General features: G+C 33.2%; 1 protein-coding gene across 2 annotated transcripts in view; it reads left to right on the top strand.

The window, feature by feature from the left end:
• The window catches only part of LOC146406973 (uncharacterized), a 345,508-nt gene that overhangs the window by 187,317 nt on the left and 134,893 nt on the right, over nucleotides 1-23,298 (top strand). Inside the window, exon 3 of one of the 2 annotated variants that reach the window (XR_014832199.1) lies at nucleotides 327-2,258. The exons of the other annotated variant lie outside the window; for it this stretch is intronic. The gene's annotated coding sequence lies outside the window, so the exon portion shown is untranslated. Of the gene's footprint in view, nucleotides 1-326; nucleotides 2,259-23,298 lie in introns of those variants that run through there. 2 annotated transcript variants of the gene reach the window in all.

Below are 23,298 nucleotides of genomic sequence, written 5' to 3'. Positions count from 1 at the left end.
AAATGTAAGGATTAGAAAATTAGGCATATGACTATAGACTTTCATTCTACCTTCTCTAGAGCAAATTGCACTGCTTGAGGAATTCCTTTAAGTTCACAGTTATAGCAGACAAGCATTATAACAGTTTCACAAGAAGATCTGTATTGACTAATGGAAAGAGGTTACTTTAAAAGTGGTGAAAGTGATGAGGCCTAAGTATCCATTTCTGCATTTCCCTCTGTTGAATTGATCATCATTCTTCTTTCATTCAACTCTTCAGAGATCAGAGAGAACTCCAACCTATTTTGTAAGTGCAAAAGTCTACTCTGCTCTCTGTGCCCATTTAGGTTTCAGCTGCGCTGAGAGGCTGCCAAGTGTCAATCAGGTCTGATTGGACACCTGTGCCCAGGGACCAGAACAGAGCAACTCACCTCACCCAGGTCATCAGACCATCTCCAGACGACCAAGAACTTCTGAAGTTATGAACTAAATCACTTGCTTTGGATGCAAATTAGTGACCTGAGGCTAGATGCTTCATTAATACTTCCTCTCCCCTGAGCCACCAAGGTGTTAGAAGTTGGACTGCTTACTCTCACATTTTTTTCTCTCCATAATATGTGTTAATCATGATTTATTCTCATAGAAATGATCCAATAATTTGCTTCTGGCTAGTTAATAAACTATGAAAGCAAAGATGGAAATTAATTCCATTTAGGAAAAAAACAATATTTACTTTTCCCATGGACATGTGTGAAAAAGCTTTTGAAAATTCTCTTATCATATGAAGTCTCCAAAGAGACTGTGATTAAAAATAATAAAAAGGGGAAATATGAGTTTCTATCCAGATGACTTTTTTTTTATACAAGTGATGAGAAAAATTATACGAACCCATGCATTTGCCCTGAGTTATGATGATATTATATTAACCTCTGCTGACAATATCCTTTACTGACTTTAGCTTACTTAAAATTCTGCCTCTTGGGTATAAATACACAACTAAAATTGACTCAACTCATTTCTTTCTTGCTGAGGTCACTTTAACAGTTACTCTCAGCTACTGAACTTATTTTATGTGTTCTCTTTTTTCCAATATTACATTCTCAAATTTTTGGCAACTGGGAATTTCTGTGATCATTTTATTACTGAATTCAAGATCTGTAGTTATTATTAGGTCATAGGGCTAATAAGATGCTAAGATGAGCTTATGGGGTTTTGCTCCTTCTTTTGCTTAATATTAATGGCATAGTTCTGACTACAGTGGACATTGCCCAGGCATTTGCCAGCAAAGCAGGCCCATAAAGAATGTCTTCTCTTTTTCCATAAATTATTGCAGCAGAGAAAAAAATTCTTGTCAGTTTACTGTGGCTGTGATCTTTGGATTCAGGTAGCTCATATAGAAGAATGATATTAGCAATATCTGAGAAAGACACTTCCAAAATTTCACTACTGTAAAGAACAGGCACCAATAATAAATATATGGAAACAATAAAAACTTCTGTATCTATTTTATGTCCATGTGGATCATTTATTTGTTCAACTGTATTGAACAAATACATTAAGAATAGAATGTATTAAGTCCTTTAGTGCCAGTCTCTGAAATCATGGAATATATTTTCTATAAAAAAATGGGAAGGCTCACTTTCTGCTCAAATTGACTGAAAAAGCTACTTCCAGCAAATATTCAAGTCCTGTGGAATTATCCTTTATTGTGTATCAGGTAGATGGAAAAGAAAGGATTCAGAGAGAAGAAGCATGGGTCATTTTGTGAGATTTTGGGAAGTGTGAATACTTGCTGATTCTTTATTCTAGTATGAGCAGTACTTTGAACAATTAATTCTCTTCAAAATTTCATGATAGGAGCATCCTGGGGCGGAGTCTATAAATGAAAAATCATTTTTGTATAGTTATAAAAATTGCCAATTTACAATCTAAAATTATGAAAATAGAGGTTTAACTTGGATCCATGGATGAATTCAGTATGTTATTAGATGCGTGTTTCTTTTATTTTCTTAACTCACTAATCATAAGAAGGGTACTCTCTAATTGTTAGGGATGAACTATTGAATTATGATACTGATGCAGTTTCTACAATTAATTTGAGAAAATGGATATAGCAAGTTAATTACAACTTCAGGTATGTGGAAATATTTATTTTGTTGACAGATATTTGAAAATTAAATATTATCTAAATGTTAACTTAAATATTTAGTTTTATAAAGTTCCTTTTTAGCATGGAGGGCTATGTGGGTCCAAATTCTTTTTTTTTAATTAAAAAAAAATTATGTCTACACCTGCAGTGTATGGAAGTTTCTGGGCCAAAGATTGAAACCTATGCCACAGCTGTGCCAATATTGGATACTTTAATCTGTTGCGCTTTGAGGGGATTGAACTCAGGCCTCTGTAGCAACCCAAGCCACCACAGACTGATTCTTAACCCACTGCACCACAGTGGGAACTCCTAGATTCTTTTGATCTCTATACAGGTCAGTGAAAATGAAATATAATTCTGCACTCATTCAGTTGAAGAAAAGCTTTTACTGAAAGCATAGAAATAATTTGAGTTTTTAAATTTTGAGGTGAATATGTAGTTCTTGTTAATCTTAAATCAATTTAAAGATACAGTCTGAGATGTTTCCACCATCTAAATTTGTTAGGAAAAATTTAGCCTCATTTAAGTCAGAAAAAGTGGATTTTTAAGAATAAAAAATCTATGACATAGAAAATATTACTTTAGCTGATGATGTACATTTCACAACAAATGTTTTTGTTGTGGTCTTGATGCTGTGATATCAGTATTAAAGATTCTAGCTGCTACCAATAAGAGGAGAAAAGGGAGTTCCTGCTGTAGTGCAGTGGTTTAAGAATCTGACTGGAGTAGCTTGGGTTGCAGCAGAGATGCAGGTTCAATCCCTGGCCCGATGTAGTGGGTTAAGGATCCAGTGTTTCTACAGCTATGGCACAAGTTGCAGTTGTGGCTTGGATTCAGTCCCTAGCCCGGGAATTTCCATATGCCACGAATGTGGGCAGGGAAAAAAAAAAGAAAAGCGTGAGGCAATTTAATACAGCAGTGTCTCTGCACAGTATGCTCTCCAAGGTAGCTCACATTTTTGAAGGGTATAAAAAAAAAAAAATAAAGTAAAATAAAAAGAAGGAGTTCCCGTCGTGGCGTGGCGGAAGCAAATCCGACTAGGAACCACAAGGTTGCAGGTTCGATCCCTTGTTCAGTGGATTAAGGATCCGGCATTGCTGTGAGCTGTGGTGTAGGTCACAGACTCGGCTCGGATCTGGCATTGCTGTGGCTGTGGTGTAGGCCGGAAGCAACAGCTCCAATCAGACCCCTAGCCTGGGAACCTCCATATGCCATGGGTGCGGCCCTAAAATGATAAAAAGACAAAAAAAAAAAAAAATAAAAAATTAAAAAAAAAGAAAAATGAAGGATATAATGGAAGGCAGGACTAAGAACCAAGAATGAACTTGTAAGAACAGTGCCATGGCCAAGTGGTAACTAACCATGGATAAAACTTTTTTAAAAAAAGAATATGAAAAAAGATTTCTTGTTGGTCGACTAAGAAAAATTAATTTCTAAGGAAAGCAAACACGCTGCAGAGAGAGGAGTTGGACTCTTATTTATAGAAGTTTCTATTATGTTTAAGGGCTTTAGTTTGTTCTTGCATTTAATCCTCAGGGCAATACACAAAGGTGGGTATTTAATAGATGGGAAAGCAGAGGCTCAGAAAGATCAATAATTTGCCTCAGTTAATATAGTGGGGATGTAGTATCCAGGTTTGTTTGGCTCCAAGCTCATGTTCTTATTCATGGTGCATAAGATCAGGTATGTGATTGAAAAACTGTTGCTACTAAGCTTTTAAAAGGTTTTTTTTGGGGGGGGAGATTGAATTATTTTTACATTATTTATCTTCTCATTTAGGAAGTAATTCTGAGTTTTTAACTTGAGTTTACAATAATTTTAGTAGCTTTTTTGAGACCATCATTTGTTTAAATAGTAGCATTTGCCACTGTGGGGTCTTTTATCCCAGACTTGTCATGATTGAGCTCTTTGTTTTGATTCTTGGTCAGATGAGTGTGTCCTGGGTAAGCATTTAAAATAAGGGTATTTGGATAACATATTTTGAATCTTTGTATATTTAATAACGCCTTTCTGTTATCTTCTGAAATAAATAACAGCCTAATGGAAACAAATTATTTGAGAAATAATCTTCTTTCCACTCCCCCCCATGTCTGTAATCATTATCCCATTATATTCTAGATTTTAATGTCTAGAAGTCTGAGGCAAACTGTATTTCTGTCCCTCATAGATAATCTTTTAATGTTCTTACTATTCCTTCTGTATGTTTACATACCTTTTTCCCCCCGTATTATTTATTTATTTATTCATTTTTTAATCTATTATGTTTTTCCAATTGTATTTTTAATGGTTGCTTGTATTTCATTTTAGTATTTCATTTAGATTTTTCAAAAAGAAAATCTATGTATGTATTATATGATTTGTTCTTTGAATTGGCACTAATCTTTGCTAAAACAGAAATACTGAAAGAGGCATCAGAAAAACTGCAAATAATTTACAGAAATATAAGGAAAGTTGACTACAGAAGTTATTAGTTGGTAAACTTAACCTTTTTTGCCAATCTGAGGGAGGGTGTGAAGAAACTAATTATTATCAAATAAGCTGATTATCATAATAAAAGAAACTGATTATCAAACAGATGTTTTATTTGCATTTAAGAAAGAATACGTAGGGAGTTTCCAGTGTGGCTCAGTGGATTACAAACCCTAAAGTACCCATGAGGATACGGGTTCAATCCCTAGCCTCTCTCAGTGGTTTAAGAATCCAGCATTACCATGGACTGTGGTGCAGGTCCCAGGCATGGCTCAGATCCAGCATTGCTGTGGCTGTGGCATAGCCTGGAGCTGCAGCTCCTATTCAATCCTAGCCTGGAACCTTCCATACGCTGCAGGTATGGCCCTAAAATAGCAAAAAAAAAAAAAAAAAAAAAAAAAAAGGTTGATGACTTCTATCTACCAGCATGAGCTCATATTAACAAGTCATACCAACATTATCTCACTTAAAAAATCATTTTACTAGAAAAGTTCAGTAGATTTTAAAATAGAAATTTTATTATACATTTTTAAGGAAGTATAACATACCTGTAGAAAAGTACAAAAGTTATACATCTTTGAATTGTCATGAGTGAACATATTCATATCTAGAGACCGAATGTTGGTGATGACCCCTTTTCATCACTGTCTTCATCTCGTACCCCCTAACTAACTTTTATTCTGGCCTATATAGATTAGTTTTATTTGCTTTTGAATTATTAAAAGAAATGGATGCATTCCTTTGTACCCAGTTTCCTTTGTTTGACATTATGTTTGTGGGATTCTTCTGTGTTCTCATTTTAACAGTTCACTAACTTTTGTTGGTAGACACAGTATCATATTGTACGACTCTATGATATTTTATCTGTTTGTAAATACTGAGTTTTTTACAGTTTGCCATTATTATGAATAATGTTGATATGAACATACTTATACACACCTCTTTGTGCATATATTATATATACCTCCTGTTATTATGTCCCTGAGTTACATATTTTTAGCTTTAGTAGGTAATGGCAGTGGGTCTTCTAAAGTGGTTTACCAATTTACATATCCTCTGGCAATATATGAGAGTTCTAGTTGCTCTACATCTGCTATGGTCTGAATGTTTGTGTTCCCACCCCACCCCCACCTCAAATCAATATACTGAAATCCTAATGTCCAATGTGATAGTATTAGTTGGTAGGCTTTGGAGAGATCATGAGGGTGGAGCCCTCATGAATGAAATGGAACCAATGTTGTTGTAAAAGAGACTCTACACAGCTCTGTCCACCTTTCCATCATTTAGGGACATAGCTAGAAGGCACTGGATATGAACCAGGGAAGAGAGCTTTCATCCAAAGGTGACCATGCTGGCTCCATGATCTTGGAATGCCCTGTCTCCAGAACTGTGAAGAATAAGTGTTTGTAGTTAGTAAGCAATCTAGTCTGTGGTATTTTTTTATAGCAGCCCATAAGGACTAAGACAACCTCATTGCAAACACTTGGTATTCTCAATCTTTATAATATTAACAAATCTGATAGGTCTATAGTACTATCTCATTGTAGTTTTAATTTATAGTACCTTAACAACTAATGAAGTTTGCAAGTGTTTAATATGACTTTTAGCTATTTGAATAGCTCCTTTTATAAATACTGCTGAAATATTTTGATTATTTAAAAATTAGATTGCCTAATATTTTCTTATTGATATTTAAGAGGTATAATTACAGCTCTAGGTTTCTTCCCACTCTGTGGCGTGCATTTTCACTCAATGGTGTTTTGCTTTAAATAGAAATAGCTAATTTAATGTAGTCCAGAATATTCATCTTTTCCTTTATAGTTTGGCCTTTTTTTTTTCTCCCATTAAAAAACTTTTTGTATTCCGAAGTCATAAAAATATTATTTTACTTTATATTACCTCCTAAAAAATTTAAATAAATGATCTACTTAGAATAGATTTCTATGTTTAGTGTGAGGAGAATGTTAAGTTTCACTTTTTTTGGTCCTCACATGGTAAACTGAACTGGTACCATTTATTTAAAAATCTTTTCCTTCCCCCACTACTCTGTAGTGCCACTTTTGTCACAAATCAAGTGTCTATATATGTCTTAATCTGACTTTTTCTTCTGTTCTATTTTTCTAATTGTGTATCTTTTCACCTATACCAAATTTTCTTAACACTATAGCTTTATACTAACTTTTGATATATCACAGTGTAAGTTATCTCATGCTGTTCTTCTTCCAGATCTCTAATTATTTTGGCTCTTTCTGTTTACATAGATTTTAGAATTAGCTAGTGAATTTCTATAAAACACGGGTCTGGGACATTGATTGGGATTGCACCGAGTGTATAAATCAACTTGAGAAGGTTGATATTTTAAAAATATTACACCTTCTGGGGTTCATATTGTGGCTCAGCGAAACAAATCCGACTAGTATCCATGGGAATGTGGGTTTGACCCCTGGCCCTGCTCAGTGGGTTAAGTATCTGGCATTGCCATGAGCTGTGGTGTAGGTTGCAGATATGACTTGGATCATGCGTAGCTGTGGCTGTGGCTTAGGCTGGCAGCTGTAGTTCCGATTTGACCCCTAGCCTGAGAACTTCCTAATGCTGTACTTGTGGCCCTTTAAAAAAATAATAAAAAATAAAATATTACACTTTCTAATTCATGTACCTGACATGTCTCCTTTCATTTAGATCTTCCTCAATTTATTACTTGTTTATTTTTTCTAATTAATAAATTTATTTTTTAGAGCAGTTTATGGTTTACAGCAAAATTGAGTGGAAAGTAATGGAGAGTTCCTACATATCCCCTGTCCTCTCACATACACAACCTCCCCAACTATCAGCATCCTGGACCACAGTGGTACATTTGTTACAATACATGAACCTACAAAGATACTTAGAGCCTAAAATCTATAGGTTACATTAAGGTTTACTCTTGGTGTTTTACATTCTGTAAGTTTTGACAAATATGTAATGACATATATTCACCATTGTGGTATCATGTAGAATCATTTCTTTCATTATCTTAAAGTTCTTTGTGTTCCACCTATTCATCTCTTTCTTTCCTTAGCTCTTGGCAACCACTAATAGTTTCCCATTTCCTTAATCTTGCCTTTTCTGGCATGTCATATTGTTGGAATCATACAATAAGTGGCCTTTCAGATTGGCTTTTTTCAGGTAGTAATGTGCATTTAAGTTTCACCATGTCTTTTCATGGCTTGATAGCTCATTTCTTTCTTCTTCTATTTTTTGGCCTCCCCATAGCCCATGGAGATTCCTGGGCCCAGGATTAGATCCCCTAGCCTATGGTGTTTCCTGGGTCAGGGATTAGATCCAAGCCACAGATGCAACCTAAGCTGCAGCTGGGGCAAAGGTGAATCCTTAACCCACTGTGTCAGGCCTGGGATCAAACATGCATGCGTCCCATTGCTCCCAAGACGCTGCCAATCCCGTTGCACCACAGTGGGAATGCTTCTTTCTTTTTTTTAATTGAGGTACAGTTGATGTATGATATTATATGCTTCAGATATACAACAGCGATTCACAATTTTTAAAGACTATGTATATTCCCTTTATAGTTATTATAAAATATTGGTGATATTCTGTAAATCCTCATAGCTTATTTATTTTATACACAGTACTTTGTACCTCTTAATCCCCTACTCTTATCTTACCCCTCTCCCCTTCACACTCCTTACTGGTGACCACCATATCTATTTGTGCTCCATACCTATGATTTGTTTATCTTTTGTTGTATTCACTATTTTTTTTAATATTCTACATTTAAGTGGTATTGTACAGTATTTGTCTTTCTTGATCTGACTTTTAATTCACTTAGCATAATACCCTCTAATGTTGTTGCAAATGGAAAAATTTTATTTTTTATGGCTGAGTAATATTTCACTTTGTGTGTGTATTTTATAACCACACACACACACACACACACACACACACACACACACACTCTCTCTCTGTATCATCTTTGTCCATTCATCTGTTGAGGGACACTTATGTTGCTTCCATATCTTGGCTCTTGTTAACAGTACTGCTGTGAATATTGGGGTGCATGTATCTTTTCACTTTTATTTTATTTTTTCTTTTTTTTGCCCACTCTGTGGTATATGGGGTTCCTGGTGTAGGGATCAAATCCAAGCCGCAGTCAAGACCTAATCTGCAGCTGTGGCAACACTGGATCCTTAACCCACTGTGCCGGGTTGGGGATCAAACCTGCATCTCAATGCTCCCAAGATGCCACCAATCCCACTGAGCCACAGTGGGAGCTCTGCATGTATCTTTTTAAATTATTGTTTTTGTTTTTTTTCAGATAAATGCCCAGGAGTGGATTTCTGGGTCATATGGTAGTTTTCTTTGAGAAATTTCCATACTGTCTTCTATTGTGGCTGCACCATTGTACATTCCTATCAGCAGTATACAAGGATTCCCTTTTCTCCACATCCTTACAACATTAGTTATTTGTGTTCTTTTTGATATTAGCCATTCTGACAGGTGTGAGGTGCTATCTCATTATGGTTTTAATTTGCTTTTCTCTAATGATTGAGCATCTTTTCCTGTGCCTGTTGGCCATCTGTATGTCTTTGTAAAAATGTCTGTCCAGGTCTTCTGCCCATTTTTATTTAATGTTGTTGTTTTTTTTTTATATTGAGTTATAAGAGCTATTTATATATTTTGGGTATTAACTCCGATTGGTCATATAATTTGAAAATATTTTCTCCCATTCAGAAGGTTGTCTTTTCATTTTGTCAATGGGTTCCTTTGTTGTGCAACAGCTTTTAAGTTTAATTAGATCATATTTTTTAATTTTTGCTTTTGTTTCCTTTGCCTTAGGAGATAGAGCCAAAAAAATTGCTACAATTTATTTAAAAGAGTGTTATGCCTATCTTCTCTTCTAGTTTTATGGTTACAGATCTTATATTTAGGTATTTAGTCCATTTTGAGTTTATTTTTGTATACAGTGTGAGAATATGTTTTAATTTTATTCTTTTACATGTAGCTATCCTAGCATCACTTGAAGAGACTGATTTTGTTCCATTATATATTCTTGCCTCCTTTGTTAAGCATAGGTGTGTGGGTTTATCTATGGGCTTTCTATTCTGTTCCACTTATTTGTATTTCTGTTTTTATGTCAATAGCTTTGTAGTATAGCCTGAAGTCAGGGAGCTTTGTTCTTTTTCTCAAGATTGCTTTGGCTATTCTGGGTCTTTTGTGGTTCCACATAAATTTTATGATTAGTTGTCAAGTTCTGTGAAAAATGACATGGGTATTTTGATAGGGATTTTACTAAATCTGAAGATTGCTTTGGGTAATATAGATATTTTACCAATTTTTTTTCTAATTCATGAACATGGGATACTTTTCCATTTCTTTATATCATCTTCAGTATCTTTCATCAGTATTTTATAGTTTTCAGAGTATGGGTCTTTTACCTCTTTGGTTAAGTCTTTTCCTATTTGCTTTATTTGTTTTGATGTGATTTTAAAAAGAATTGCTTTCTTGCTTCTTTTTCTGATTGTTTATTACTAGTGTATAAAGAAAGCAAGAAATGTCCATATGTTATTCTTATATCCTGAAACTTTACTGAGTTCATTTATTAGTTCTAATAGATTTTTTTTTTGTGTGTGGAGACTTTAGGGTTTTTATATATAGTATCATGTCATTTGCATATAGTAATTCTTCTTTTCCAGTTAACCATGAATTTCCAACCTTTTATTTTTTCTAATTTACAGATTGAAGGCTATACTTTTCCCTGTAATCATGGCTATAACTACTTGTCTTACGGTTTAAATGATCATATTTAATTAGCATTGTTAAAATATTCTAATTTCTGTTATGATTCTTAGTTATGGGTTATCTAGAAGTATAATTTATTTCCAACGTTTGAGGACTTTTTAGTTTTCTTTTTGTTATTTTTTTAGATGTATTTTTGCTGTGTTTAGAGAATGTACTCTGTAATTTCAAACCTTTAAAATCTGTTGAAACTTACTTCAACTTATTTTCTTAAATATTTGTTGGCACTTAAAAAACTATTTTGCTGTTGTTCAATTCAGTGTTGCTTATAAAATTATCAGGTCATGATTTCAAATTATGTTTAAATTATTCATATTTATACTATTTTTTTCATTTTTTCATTTGCCTATTCTATCACTTAATGAATGAGGTATGTTAAATCCAGCAATGACTATTGATTTGCCTAATTCTTTTGTTAGTTCTCCTGTATACTTTGAAACTACTTGATTAAGTGAATGTAAATTTAATTGTTTTATTTTCCTGGTGAATCAGCTTTTAATCATTGTAAAATATCCTTGTAAAATATCCTTGTTTATCATCAGTGATGCTTCTTAAATTTTACTTCCTTTTCTGTTAACTTATTTTCTTCCTATAGTTTGAAATTCATTTTACTATCTGCTTGCTTTCATTGTTTCTATTGAGAAATTAGTTTTCAAACTTACTGCTTCTTCTGTGGAAATAATATGTCTCTTTTTCTTCAGGTGCTTTTAAGATGCTTGTTTGTTTTAGTTTTCAGCAGGTTTATTCTAGTGTACCTTGGTATATTTTTTCATATTTATTCTGCTTGCATATCTTGAGTTTCTAAATTCATTTTTTTTTTTTTAGTTTTAGGAAGTCGTTTATTTTACTTACATTCAAGTTAGATATTCTCACTGCATTCTCACTATTTCCCATTTGTATCTACAGTCTTTAAAATTTTTCATCTTTGTTGCCTTTCTGGCTTTAGCTTATGTAATTTCTTTTGACATATCTTTCTATACACTAACAATCTCTTCATTTATGTCTATTCTACTATTAAATCCATCTATTGAAATTTTAATTTCAGTGATTGTATTTTTAAATAAATTTTATTGGAGTATAGTTGACTTACAAAGTTGTATTAGTTTCAGGTATATAGCAAAGTATAAATCAGTTATGCATATACACATATCTGTTAACTTTTCAGATTATTTTCTTATTTAGTTTATCTTACAGTATTGAGGAAATTTCCCTATACTATTCAGTAGGTCCTTGTTACCTATCTATTTCAAATATAGTGGTGTGTATGTGTCAGTTACAATCGCCTAATTTATCCCTCCCCTTCTGCGTTTCCCCTTTGGTAACCATAGATTTGGTTTCAGAATCTTTGAGTCTGTTTCTGTTTTGTAAGTTCTTTTGTATTATTTTTATTAGATTCTACATATTAGTGATCTCATATGGTATTTGAGATCTTTGTCTTAATTCACAAAGTAAGATAGTTTCTAGCAGTTTTATTTTTAATTTATAGCATTTATATTTATTATATTTTATATTTTCACATTATATTTTTCATTTTAATTACTTTTATTTTTTTCTTTCTAATTTTATAAGCAATACATATTCATTGCATGTATCTGAAAATACATAAAGCCATAAAGTAAAAATTAATAAGTTATTTTTGCTTTATTTCTCTATTTATTCACATCAGGAAGGTAATTTGAAATAGGCTAGTCTTTTATTTTTGGAAATAAAATGCCCCAAGTAGGGATTTTTAAAATAGCTAGTTAATCTTCACTTAGGCAAGTAATTTATTATTGAATCTAATATAGGCCTTTGAAAGTGATATAGAAATGTGGTCTTAATACATAGTTAGAGTTTTAAAAACTTACTGTAAAAGGGCCTATTAATTAATCACTTTGATCCAGTTATGAGGTTTCCAGTACTGTTTCCCCCTCTTCTATTCAGCACATTTTTTTTTTTCTTTTTAGGGCCACACCTGTGGCATGTGGAAGTTCCCAGGCTAGGGCTTGAGTTGGAGCTGCAGGTGCCAGCCTATGCCACAGCCACAGCAATTCCAGATCCCAGCTGCATCTGTGACCTACACTACAGCTCACAGCAATGCTGGATCCTTAACCCACTGATCCAGGCAAGGGATCAAACCTGTATCCTCATGGATACCAGTCCGAATAGTTACTCACTGAGCCATACAGGAACTCCCTATTCAACACATTATTGATAATTTATTATCAGACACAGATGCCTCAAAACAAGAAAAGCCAATTCATTTGTTGGATTACAGAATCATCATAAAGAAAGAGAACAATGGTTTGTGATGATTGTGTGACAGTAGCAGCCTAACATTTAATGGCACTAAACAATAACCGGCATTAGAGACATTTTATATGAAAAATTATGGAGATTTTATTAGCATACATAATTATTATTTAACTATAAGGAACAATATTATGAACCTGTTCCTAACTAAATCTAGCTAATAAAACCTTACTTTATAATGACTAGATCAATGTGTTATTTATTCAGTTAGATTATAGAAGAGTTGAATTTCATTTGCCTCCTTATTCAGTTTTCTAAAATATTAAGTAGGCATGTACTAGGTACATGGCAGAGTTTCTAACTCATTGGATGCTGTAAATATATGGCAAATAGACTAAACAAAACTACATTCTATCAGGATTTGCTGTCATTTACCTAAAATAATTAAAATACTAGGCTAATAAGCAGAGTCTATTGAAAGAGATGGAGACAGCCAAATTACTTTTGTGTTTTATATGAGGTAGATTAAACTCTCAGTCATGTGTCATTGAGGAGACAGGATTGTACCTGGTGATAAAATTTGTTTTAAATTGGACATGAAGGGATGGAAAGCAAGACAGTCTAGGCAGCATGGTGGAATGGGTAGAGGATATGCTTTAGAATTGGAAAGATTCCCATGTTCAATTATTGATTTCACCAACTTGCTGTGAGTCATTATTTGCCTCATATTTTAAGGTTTTATATCCATGTCGTCTAATTCTTTCACATCATACAATTTTTCACATTCAAAATCAATGAGAATCTTTAAAGGAAAGAATACATAAGCTCATATTACATAGTGCTTTAAGAAACTGAAGAATCCTTTATACCTAAGTTTGATCCCGTGATCATTTTATTTTTTATTTCGAAAAGCTAAAAACATAACTATCTTCTTTGTAGATTGCAGTACATATCTCCTCTGGTTAAAGTTGCCAAGTAGTTGTCTTATTCTTGGAAAGGAATCAAGGTAATTAAAAAATTCATAAAGCTATCAAATTCTTTTAGTGAGAATCCTCTCTGTTTTTGTTTATGGTATTAATAAAAAATAATTTTATATTTTATTAGACTTCAAAGAAATAATTTTCTTCCCTATTAATTCTGCATAGTTATGTTATACTGATACAATAAATATATTAAAGGAAGTTCTCCCAGTGTCTTTTTAAAAATTCCAAATACTTTTTGACATTTGCATTCTCATATCATATTTTTTTGCTAAATTAAGCTTTTTTGGGGGGAATGTTTAATTTCCTTTATGAAATCTCTCTGCTCTCAATGTTAGATTTCCATAATAAACAGCTATCCTTTATATCCAGGTTTGCTTGGTGAAACAGTGATAGCAAAACATTCTAAAATATGGATTCTGAGTATTTGTGCTCATTTATAAATTTGAATTTGGAATAGCTTTGGAATACATTTTCTTTGACTTAATTGAGGGGAGGAAGAAGAGAGAGGCTAAAACTCAGTGCTGTCCATGCATGAAATTGGCTTTGATAATTGGCTTTGGCAGTACTAAGGTACTAAACTATATAGCTATACGAAATATGAGGCTGGGAAAAGAAGGGTATGTAGTAATTAGTTAGTCACTTTGACTTTCAACTTGGCTTAGCATTTATTACTATTTCCCTCATTGCTCTGACCTAAATCAATGACCTTTAAACTGGAATATTATTTCATTGTGCTTGCTTCTAACCGCCCCCCCCTTTCCATTTCTATTGCTCCAAAAAAAAAAAAAAATTCAAAGTACGGAATGATACCTACCCATCCATGGAAGAGGGGATATTTTTAACTCTACTGAAAAATCAAGAAGTAGTCATTATGATAAAAAAAAAATGCCTCATTTAACTTAAGAAGTACAAACTGGGCCATTTATTATCAAGATGAGGAATATTAACCTTACTTAAAAGTTTTGTTAGATATAGTTTATTCTTAAACAGATTTTCTTTGAGATAATTCAATAAATCAATGAAAAATAGAAATTTTGAGGGGAAAGGAGCAAAAAAGATTCTTCCAATATATATAATCTTTTTCTCTCATTTTTCCATAAGGCATTTAGATTTGGAACAGGTCAATTTTTAAAAACTAATCACTATGTATGAGGTTCAATTTATAGTCATTTAATGAACACTTTTATAAGCTATATCTCCTGGAATGTCCTATTGTTTCACCCCCTCCATTGGTTTAAAACTAGACTTACAAAATCAAAATCTTTTAAAACTAGGGCCCTGAATTTCACTTTTTAAACATGATCCTCAGTTTATTAAAAAACACAGGATTCTGAAAACCTAGATTTAAATGGATTATTTTTTCTTAAGGAAAAAAAAGTTCTATTGGCATTATTCTATACAGAATAGTGAGATATTTTTATGCTTCAGAAGGATGCAGCCATGAGCAGTCTCAGTGGTATTTTGTAGAATCAGGACAGTATTTTTAAGGAAAGCAGTTGAAAAAATTTATTTGGTAAGTACTCGAATATGAAATTAAGATGACTGCTACTTTTATTCAAGGCAAATTCCTGTGGACTATAGAAGAATACTGTAATATTCTCCCTTCTTTCCTCTCTCTGTGTCTTCTTTCTTCCTTCTTACTACACTGTTCCTTCTTCCTTTTCTCTCTTTCTTCTCTTCTTCCCATCTTTCCCTTTTAATTTTTTTCACCTCTTTTGGGTCATTTCCCCTTCACAAACAACCTTTTTTTTCCCCCTAGCCTCTTTATATGCTTTTATCTTTCTTTTGGCTCCCTGCCCCGCATTCTCTTGCTGTCTTATTTCTCTACTTAAATGCTTTTCCTCAGAATCTCATATTATCTATTTCTAAGATGTTTCTACAGAAACAATACTAGTTCAAGTCCACAATACCACAGAGGTACAGTGAAAGTGGTTTGGGTCTTCTTTGGTAATGTAAATCAGATATAATACAATTGTTGATTGCTGTGATCTTTCACTTAACTCCATCCCCATCTTCTATCAAAGAATTAAGTTCTTATCTTCTGGGGTTGGGGGGAATTGTTTGTAGGCCAGGTGGGAAAGCTTCAGGCAACCCATCCAAGGTAGAACAGAGGGTGAGTCTTCATCTCCTCAGGGTTCTTTTGGCTTCATCTCCTTGGTGGAGCAAACAAAGAACAGGAAACAATTTGGAGACTTCTGCAGTAATTGACTGTCCTAGAACAGCTAGGCAGTTTCCAGGATCCATAATCAACCTTGATACTATACTTGATACAGAGGAACAGTTACCAGCAAGGGTAAGTAGTGCCAAACAAAAGTTAGACCAGAGCAAGTTTGTAAGGGACAGCTAGATCCTGCAACTCTTAATTTTATTTAATTAAAATTTTTGGATCCTGTGTATATCCTCACGGCAGAATTTTACTGTATATTTTTATATTATCCTCCTTGCTTAATGGTTGGTGACTAAATTAGATTTAGTGTTATTTTATCATAACCTATCATTGCTTATAACTTTATGTAGGTTACTAGAGTTTTCTAGACTTTGGTCTTGAGGGTCTCCAAATATTCTCACTTTTCCCTGTAATCTATTTTTTTAATCCAGCTATCTTCTCTATCCAGTCAAAACCCATAATTACCACTATTTTTGGAGAGGTTTTAGAACTTCCTATACTTATCTAACTTGAATTTTTGAGTTAACACAAATATCTTTTCATCTTACCCTGTTGTTTAATCATCTAAAGTTATTTTACTTTTATAGCTTTTTCTCACATTTGTGAAAGTTACATCTTATGTGCTGCCCAAAGGTTCCAAAGATAAATCAATCAGTAATATGCCCTTCCTCTGAAACTCTTGGGTAATATTCTCTTTTCCTAGTTTTACAGTATTTAATTTTTTTCCTTCTAATTTTCCTCAGTTTATTCATCTTTGGGTGAAGAGAAAACCCTTTCAGATACAGTGTTTTATGACAAATGGGTATGGGATTTGCCTGTTGCTCTTGTAGCTCGACTAGCTGCTGGAGAAATTACTTTCTCAGATGATCAGGGTCTGAGTGATGTGTAATGCCAGTATTTAGCAAATTTTTATTTAGTGGACCTTCTACATTAACTATGTAAGATGTAACTTCCTTGGCCTTGTTTTAATTTTTAAACAAAATCATTAAAAACTATTAATATTCTAATTTTTCTGTTTATTTTTATTGAGGTGTTGCACACTTGCAGTTAAGTCTCACTTTTAAGCATACAGCTTAATGACTTTTTATACTTGTGTACAATATAACAGTCTCCCACATTGAGATATAGAACTTTTACAGCACCATATAAAGCTTCCTTGGACATTTTCCTAATCAATAATATTCCCACTCCTCTGTGGAGATAAGCACTATTTTGACATTTTTCACCATCAATTAATTTTACAATTCTCGAACTTCTTATAAATAGAATCATGCATTATGACCTCTTTTCTATCTTGCTTTTTGTATATGGTGGTTTCATGTGTGTGTGTGTGTGTGTGTGTGTGTGTGTGTGTGTGTGTTTGTAATGTCCCATGACACAGATGCATTCATTTTACTGCTCGTTACTTTGTTTGTTTCTAGCATTTGGTTATAATAAATAAAAGAATTCTGAACATTCTTGAACACAATTTTTGGTGTACAAATACATTCATTTTTCTTGGATACATACTGAGGGGTGGAATTTTAGAATTATAAGATTGTCAGTGCAAATTTTTCCAAAGGAGTTTGACCAATTTACACTCCAATGCGCAACTTATGAGAGTTCCAATTGCTCCATATCTTTATCAACACTTGGTGTGATAAATCATTTTAATATTAGCCATTGTGGTTGATGTGTAAAAAGATTTCTCTATTGTTATAATTTCAATTTCCTTGATGACCTGTTGTATACCTTTCCGTATATGTGCATAGCCACTTGATCTCTTTTTTTTGTGGATACCTCTTTAAGAATTGTGCGCATTAAAAAAATGGGATGTCTGCATCTTTCTTAATTCTTAGGAGCTCTTTATGTTTTCTGGATATGAGCCCTTTTATTAATTATATTTTCGTCTTGTGGCTTGCGTGTTCTGTTTCTTAATTATGCTTTTGGATGGACATAATATCTTAATTTTAATTTTCATTCTTAATTTAATGAAATTCAGTTTCTCAGTCTTTTTTAAAAAATGGTTAATGCTTTCCATGTTCCTTTAAGAAAGATTTGCCTCATTCAAGGTCATGATGATAGTTTCCTATTTTTCACTGGAAGATTTATTGTTTAACATTTAGGTCTCTGATCCATATCAAATTAATTTGTGTATGGCATAAAATAGCCATGGTTCATTCTTTCCCATTTATATATCCAGTTGCTCTAACACCATTTATTTGAAAGAACATCTCCTGTATTAAATGGTACAAGTACCTTTAGAGTAAATCAGGTGATCATTTATGTGTGAATCTGTTCTTGGACTCTTATCTAGTCTGTTCCATTGGTATATTTGTATATCCTTTTGTCAATACCACATATCTTAATTACAGTTACTTCCTACAAGACTTTCTATAAGTCTTAAAGTCTGGCAGCTTGAGACCTCAGATTCTATCTTGGCTATTTTAGGTCCTTTTAAATTTCATACAAATTTTAGAATCAACTTGCCATTACTGTCTCACACAATAAACATGTTGGTGTTTTGATTAGGATTGCACTTACACTGTAGATCACTTTGCAGAGAATTAACATTATAACATTCAGCTTTTTAATTCATGAATAGTGCATATTTCTATATTTATTTAAGGCTTTAAAAATTCCTTAGTATGTATTATTGTTTTTCGCCATCGAGCTCTGGTATATATTTTATTAGATTTATTCCTTATGTATTTGATATTTTCGATACCATGTAAGTGGTGTTCTTTTCAAAATTGTATTTTCTAATCTTTTCTTGAAAACGTGTAAAAAGACATTTTGTATATTGAATTAATAAACTATTTGTTCACTATGTCTTATTATTGGTTTACTTACTAGTCCTAATAGTTTGTGGATAATTTTAGGTATTCTCAATACATAATCATAGCATCTATGAATATTGACAATATGATTTTATCCTCTTAATTTTAAAGCTTTGTTTTCATTTTTCTTTCATTATTAAAAGCATAATGTTGAATAAAAGTGATGATGTAGATATCCTTATCCTGTTTCTTAAGGGGAGGGAAAAGTGTTTAATATTGTACCATTAAGAAGGATGCTAACCATAGGAATTTTGAGATTAACTTTTCTCAGACTTAGGTCTTTTTTATTACTGGTATGTTAAGAGGTTTTATCATTAACAAAATTTAGATTTTGTCAAATAATTTTTATGTATATATTGAGATAATAACTTTTTATTCTGTTAAAATGGTGAATTATATGGACTGATTTTTATATGTTAATCCAAAATTTCATTCCATCTTGGTAGTGATATATTTTTTATATCACAGAATTCAACTTAGTAATATCTTATTTAAAGTTTTATATTTTTTTATAATGCATATTGGCTTGTGATTTTCCTTTTATGTAATTATCTTGCTAGTTTTAAATATAGGGATATATTAATATCAGGAACACTGAAAAGTACTTTCTCATTTTGTGTTCCTTGGAAGACTTTGCATGAAATTAATATTAATTTTTTTCCTTAAATGTTTGGTAGTATTCATTACTGAAGCCATCTGGGTCTGAAGTATTCTTTGTGGGAATCATTTAAAAGCTTCATAGAGATATAATTGACGTACAGTAAATTATTGAAATTGTAAAATGATTTGATATTTTGACATATGTACACCCCAGTGAAACCATCACCACAACATATCCTTTTTTTTCATTTTTAAAAGTTTCATTGAAGTATAGTTTATTTAAAATGTTCTGATAATTTCTGCTGTACAACAAAGGGATTCAGTTATACTTATGCACACATCCATTCTTTTACAGATTCTTTTCCCATATAGATTATCACAGATTATTGGGTAGAGTTCCCTGTGCTATATGGCAAGTCCCTGTTGGCCAGTCAGTCCATGTACCACAGTGTGCATATGCCAATTCCAAACCCCTAATAAATCCCTCCCCACCGCTTGTCCCCTTTGGTAACCAAAAATTTGCTTTCTAAATCTGTGAGTCTGCTTCTGTTCTGCAGATAAGTTCATTTGTATCTTTTTTTTAAAAAGATTTTGTATGTGAGTGGTATCATATATTTGTCTTTCACTGTCTAACTTCACTTACTATGATAATCTCTAGGTCCATCCATGTTGCTGCAAATGGCATTATTTCATCCTTTTTTATGGCTGAGTAATATTCCACTCTATGTATGTACCACGTCTTGTTTATCCATTCCTCTATTGATGGATATTTATCATGCTTCCATGTCTTGACTATTGTAAATAGTGCTGCAGTGAAAACTGGGGTTCCTATATCTTTCTGAATTATGTTTTCCTCCAGATATATACCTAGGAGTATATTACTGGATCAAAGGTTTTTTCTATTTTTAGTTTTTTAAGGAATCTCCATACTGTTTTCCATAGTGGTTGTACCAATTTACATTCTCACCAGCAGTGTAAGAGTTCCCTTTTCTTTGTACCTTCTCCAGCATCTATTGTTTGTAAACTTTTTGATGATGGCCATTCTTGCTGGTGTAAGGTGGTACCTCATAGTAGTTTTGATTTGCATTTCTCTAATAGTGATGTTGAACATCCTTTCATGTATTTTTTTGGCCATCTGCATGTTGTCTTTGGAGAAATGTCTATTTAGATCTGCCCATTTTTTGATTGAGTTACTTGTTTTTTTGATGTTGAGCTGCATGAGTTGTTTGCATGTTTTAGAGAGTAATCCCTTATCAGTTGCATCATTTGCAAAGATTTTCTCCCATTCTGTTAATGCTTTACATTGCTGTGTAAAAACCTTTAAGTTTACATTTATTTTTGTTTTTATTCTTATTACTTTAGGAGGTTAATCTGAAAAGATACAGCACAATTTATGTCAAAGAGTTTTATGCCTATGTTTTCCTTTAATAGTTTTATAGTATCTGGTCTTATATTTAGGTCTTTAATCCACTTCGAGTTTATTTTTGTGTGTGGTGTTCCAGAGTGTTCTAATTTCATTCTTTTACATGTAGCTGTCCAGTTTTCTCTGCACCACTTATTGAAGAGAATGTCTTTTCTCCATTGTATATATCTGCCTCTTTTGTCATAGTTTAATTGATCACAGAGGCATAGGTTTATTTCTAGGCTTTTTATTCTGTTCCACCGATCTATATTTCATTTTTGTGCCAGCATCATGCTATTTTAATGACTACAGCTTTGTTAGTATAGTCCAAAGTCAGGGAGCCTGATTCCTCCAGCTCTGTTTTTCTTAAGATCAATTTCACCATTTGGGTCTTTTGTGTTTCCAAACAAATTAAAAAAATTTTTTGTTCTAGTTCTGTGAAAAATGCCATTGGTTGTGTGATAGGGATTATGTTAAGTCTGTAGATTGCCTTGGGTAGTGCAGTCATTTTGATGACATTGATTCTTTTAATCCAAGATCATGATATATCTTTCCTTCTGTTTGTGTCGTCTTTGATTTCTTTCAACAGTTTCTTATAGTTTTAAGAGTACATGTCTTTTGCCTCCCTAGGTAGGTTTATTCCTAGATATTTTACTCTTTTTGATGCAATGATAAATGGACTTGTTTCCTTAATTTCTCTTTCTGGTCTTTTTTTGTTAGTGTATAGAAATGCTAGAGAATTCTGTATATTAATATTGTATCCTTCAACTTTACCAGATTCACTGATGAGCTCTAGTAGTTTTCTGGTAACATCTTTAGGATTTTCTATGTATAGTATCATGTCATTTGCAAAGAGCAACAGTTTTACTTCTTCCTTTCCAATTTGCATTCCTTTTATTTCTTTTTCTTCTCTGTCATGGCTAGGTCTTCCCAAATTATGTTGAATAGAAGTTGAGAGAATGGACATCCTTGTCTTGTTCCTGATCTCAGCTTTTTACTGTTGGATAATAATGTTAACCGTGAGTTTATCATATGTGGCCTTTATTATGTTAAGGTGTATTCCTGCTAAGATCACTTTCTGGAGAGTTTTATCATAAATGGGGCCTGGATTTTGTCAAAAGCTTTCTTTGTATCTGTTGAGATGATCATATGGTTTTTATTCTTCATTCTGTTAATGTGGTGTATCACACTGATTGATTTGGGTATATTGAAGAATCCTTGTGCCCCTGTGAAAAATCCCACTTCATAATGGTTTATGATCCCTTTAATCTGTTGTTCTATTTGGTTTGCTAGTGTTTTGTTGAGAATTTTTGCATCTGTGTTCTTTGGTGATATTGGCCTATAAATTTCCCCCTTTTTTGTGTGTGATACTTTTGTCTTGTTTTGGTATCAGGGTGATAGTGGCCTCAAGGAAAAGTATGTTAGTATTCCTTCCTCTGTAATATTTTAGAAGAGTTTCAGAAGGATAGGTATTAACTCTTCTCTAAGTGTTTGATAGAATTTGCCTGTGAAACTGTCTGGTCCTGGACTTTTGTTTGTTGGAAGTTTTTAAATCATGGTTTCAATTTCAGTACTTGTGATTGGTCTGTTCTTCTTTACTATCTTTTCCTAATAGAGATAGAGTCTTGGAAGATTGTATCTTTCTAAGAAGTTGTCCATTTCTTCTAGGTTGTCAGTTTTCTTGGCATGGTGTTGCTTATAGTAGTGTCTTGTGATCCTTTGTACTTGTGTGATATCCATTGTAACTTCTTTATCATTACTAATTTTTTATATTTGAGCCTTCTCCCTTTTTTTCCTTGATGAATCTGGCTAAGGGTTTATCAGTTTTGTTGAATTTTCAAAGTACCAGCTTTTAGTTTCATTTCTCTTGTGTTCTTTGTCTCTATCTCATTTATTTCTGCTCTGATCTTTATGATTTATTTCCATCTACTCACTTTTTTCTTTTCCTCCTACACATGGGATTTCCTAGGCTAGGGGTTGAATTGGAGGCTTGATTTGTGGTCCAGAATGTGATTATCCTAGAGAATGTTCTGTGTACACTTGAGAAGAATGTGTATTTTGATGCTTTGGGATGGAATGTTCTTAAAATAAGTAAGTCTGTCTGGTCTAAGGTATCATTTAAAGCATGTCTTACCTTGTTGATTTTCTGTCTGGATGATCTGTCCATTGATGTAAGGTGGATTTTAAAGTCTCCTACTATTATTGTTTGGCCATCAATCTCCTTTTACGGCTGTTAAGTGGCCTTATATATTGTGGTGCTCCTTTGTTGGGTGTATATATATTTAAAATTGTTATATCTTCTTCTTGATTGATCCTTTGACAAATGTGCATTGTCCTTCTTTGTCTCTTGTGAACTTTTTTATTTTAAAGTCTGTTTTGGAGTTCCCGTCATGGCACAGTGGTTAACGAATCCGACTAGGAACCATGAGGTTGCGGGTTTGATCCCTGGCCTTGCTCAGTGGGTTAACGATCCGGCGATGCTGTGAGCTGTGGTGTAGGTCACAGACGTGGCTCGGATCCTGTGTTGCTGTGGCTGTGGTGTAGGCTGGCGACTACAGCTCTGATTCGACCCTTAGCCTGGGAACCTCCATATGCCACTGGAGCGAACCAAGAAATAGCAAAAAAAGAAAAAAAAATAATAAAGTCTGTTTTGTCTGATATGAGTATTGCTACTCAGGCTTTCTTTTGATTTCCATTTGCATGGA

The sequence above is a fragment of the Sus scrofa genome, chromosome 1 (genome assembly GCF_054392235.1).
Source record: "Sus scrofa isolate SSC_HxYL_T2T_F1_AM1 chromosome 1, Sscrofa_HxYL_maternal_Yorkshire_Landrace_v2.0, whole genome shotgun sequence".
In the NCBI taxonomy this organism is placed as follows: Eukaryota; Metazoa; Chordata; class Mammalia; order Artiodactyla; family Suidae; genus Sus; species Sus scrofa.
The sequence above is the reverse complement of the archived record's forward strand: the minus strand, read 5'-3'. Positions and strand labels throughout refer to the sequence as shown.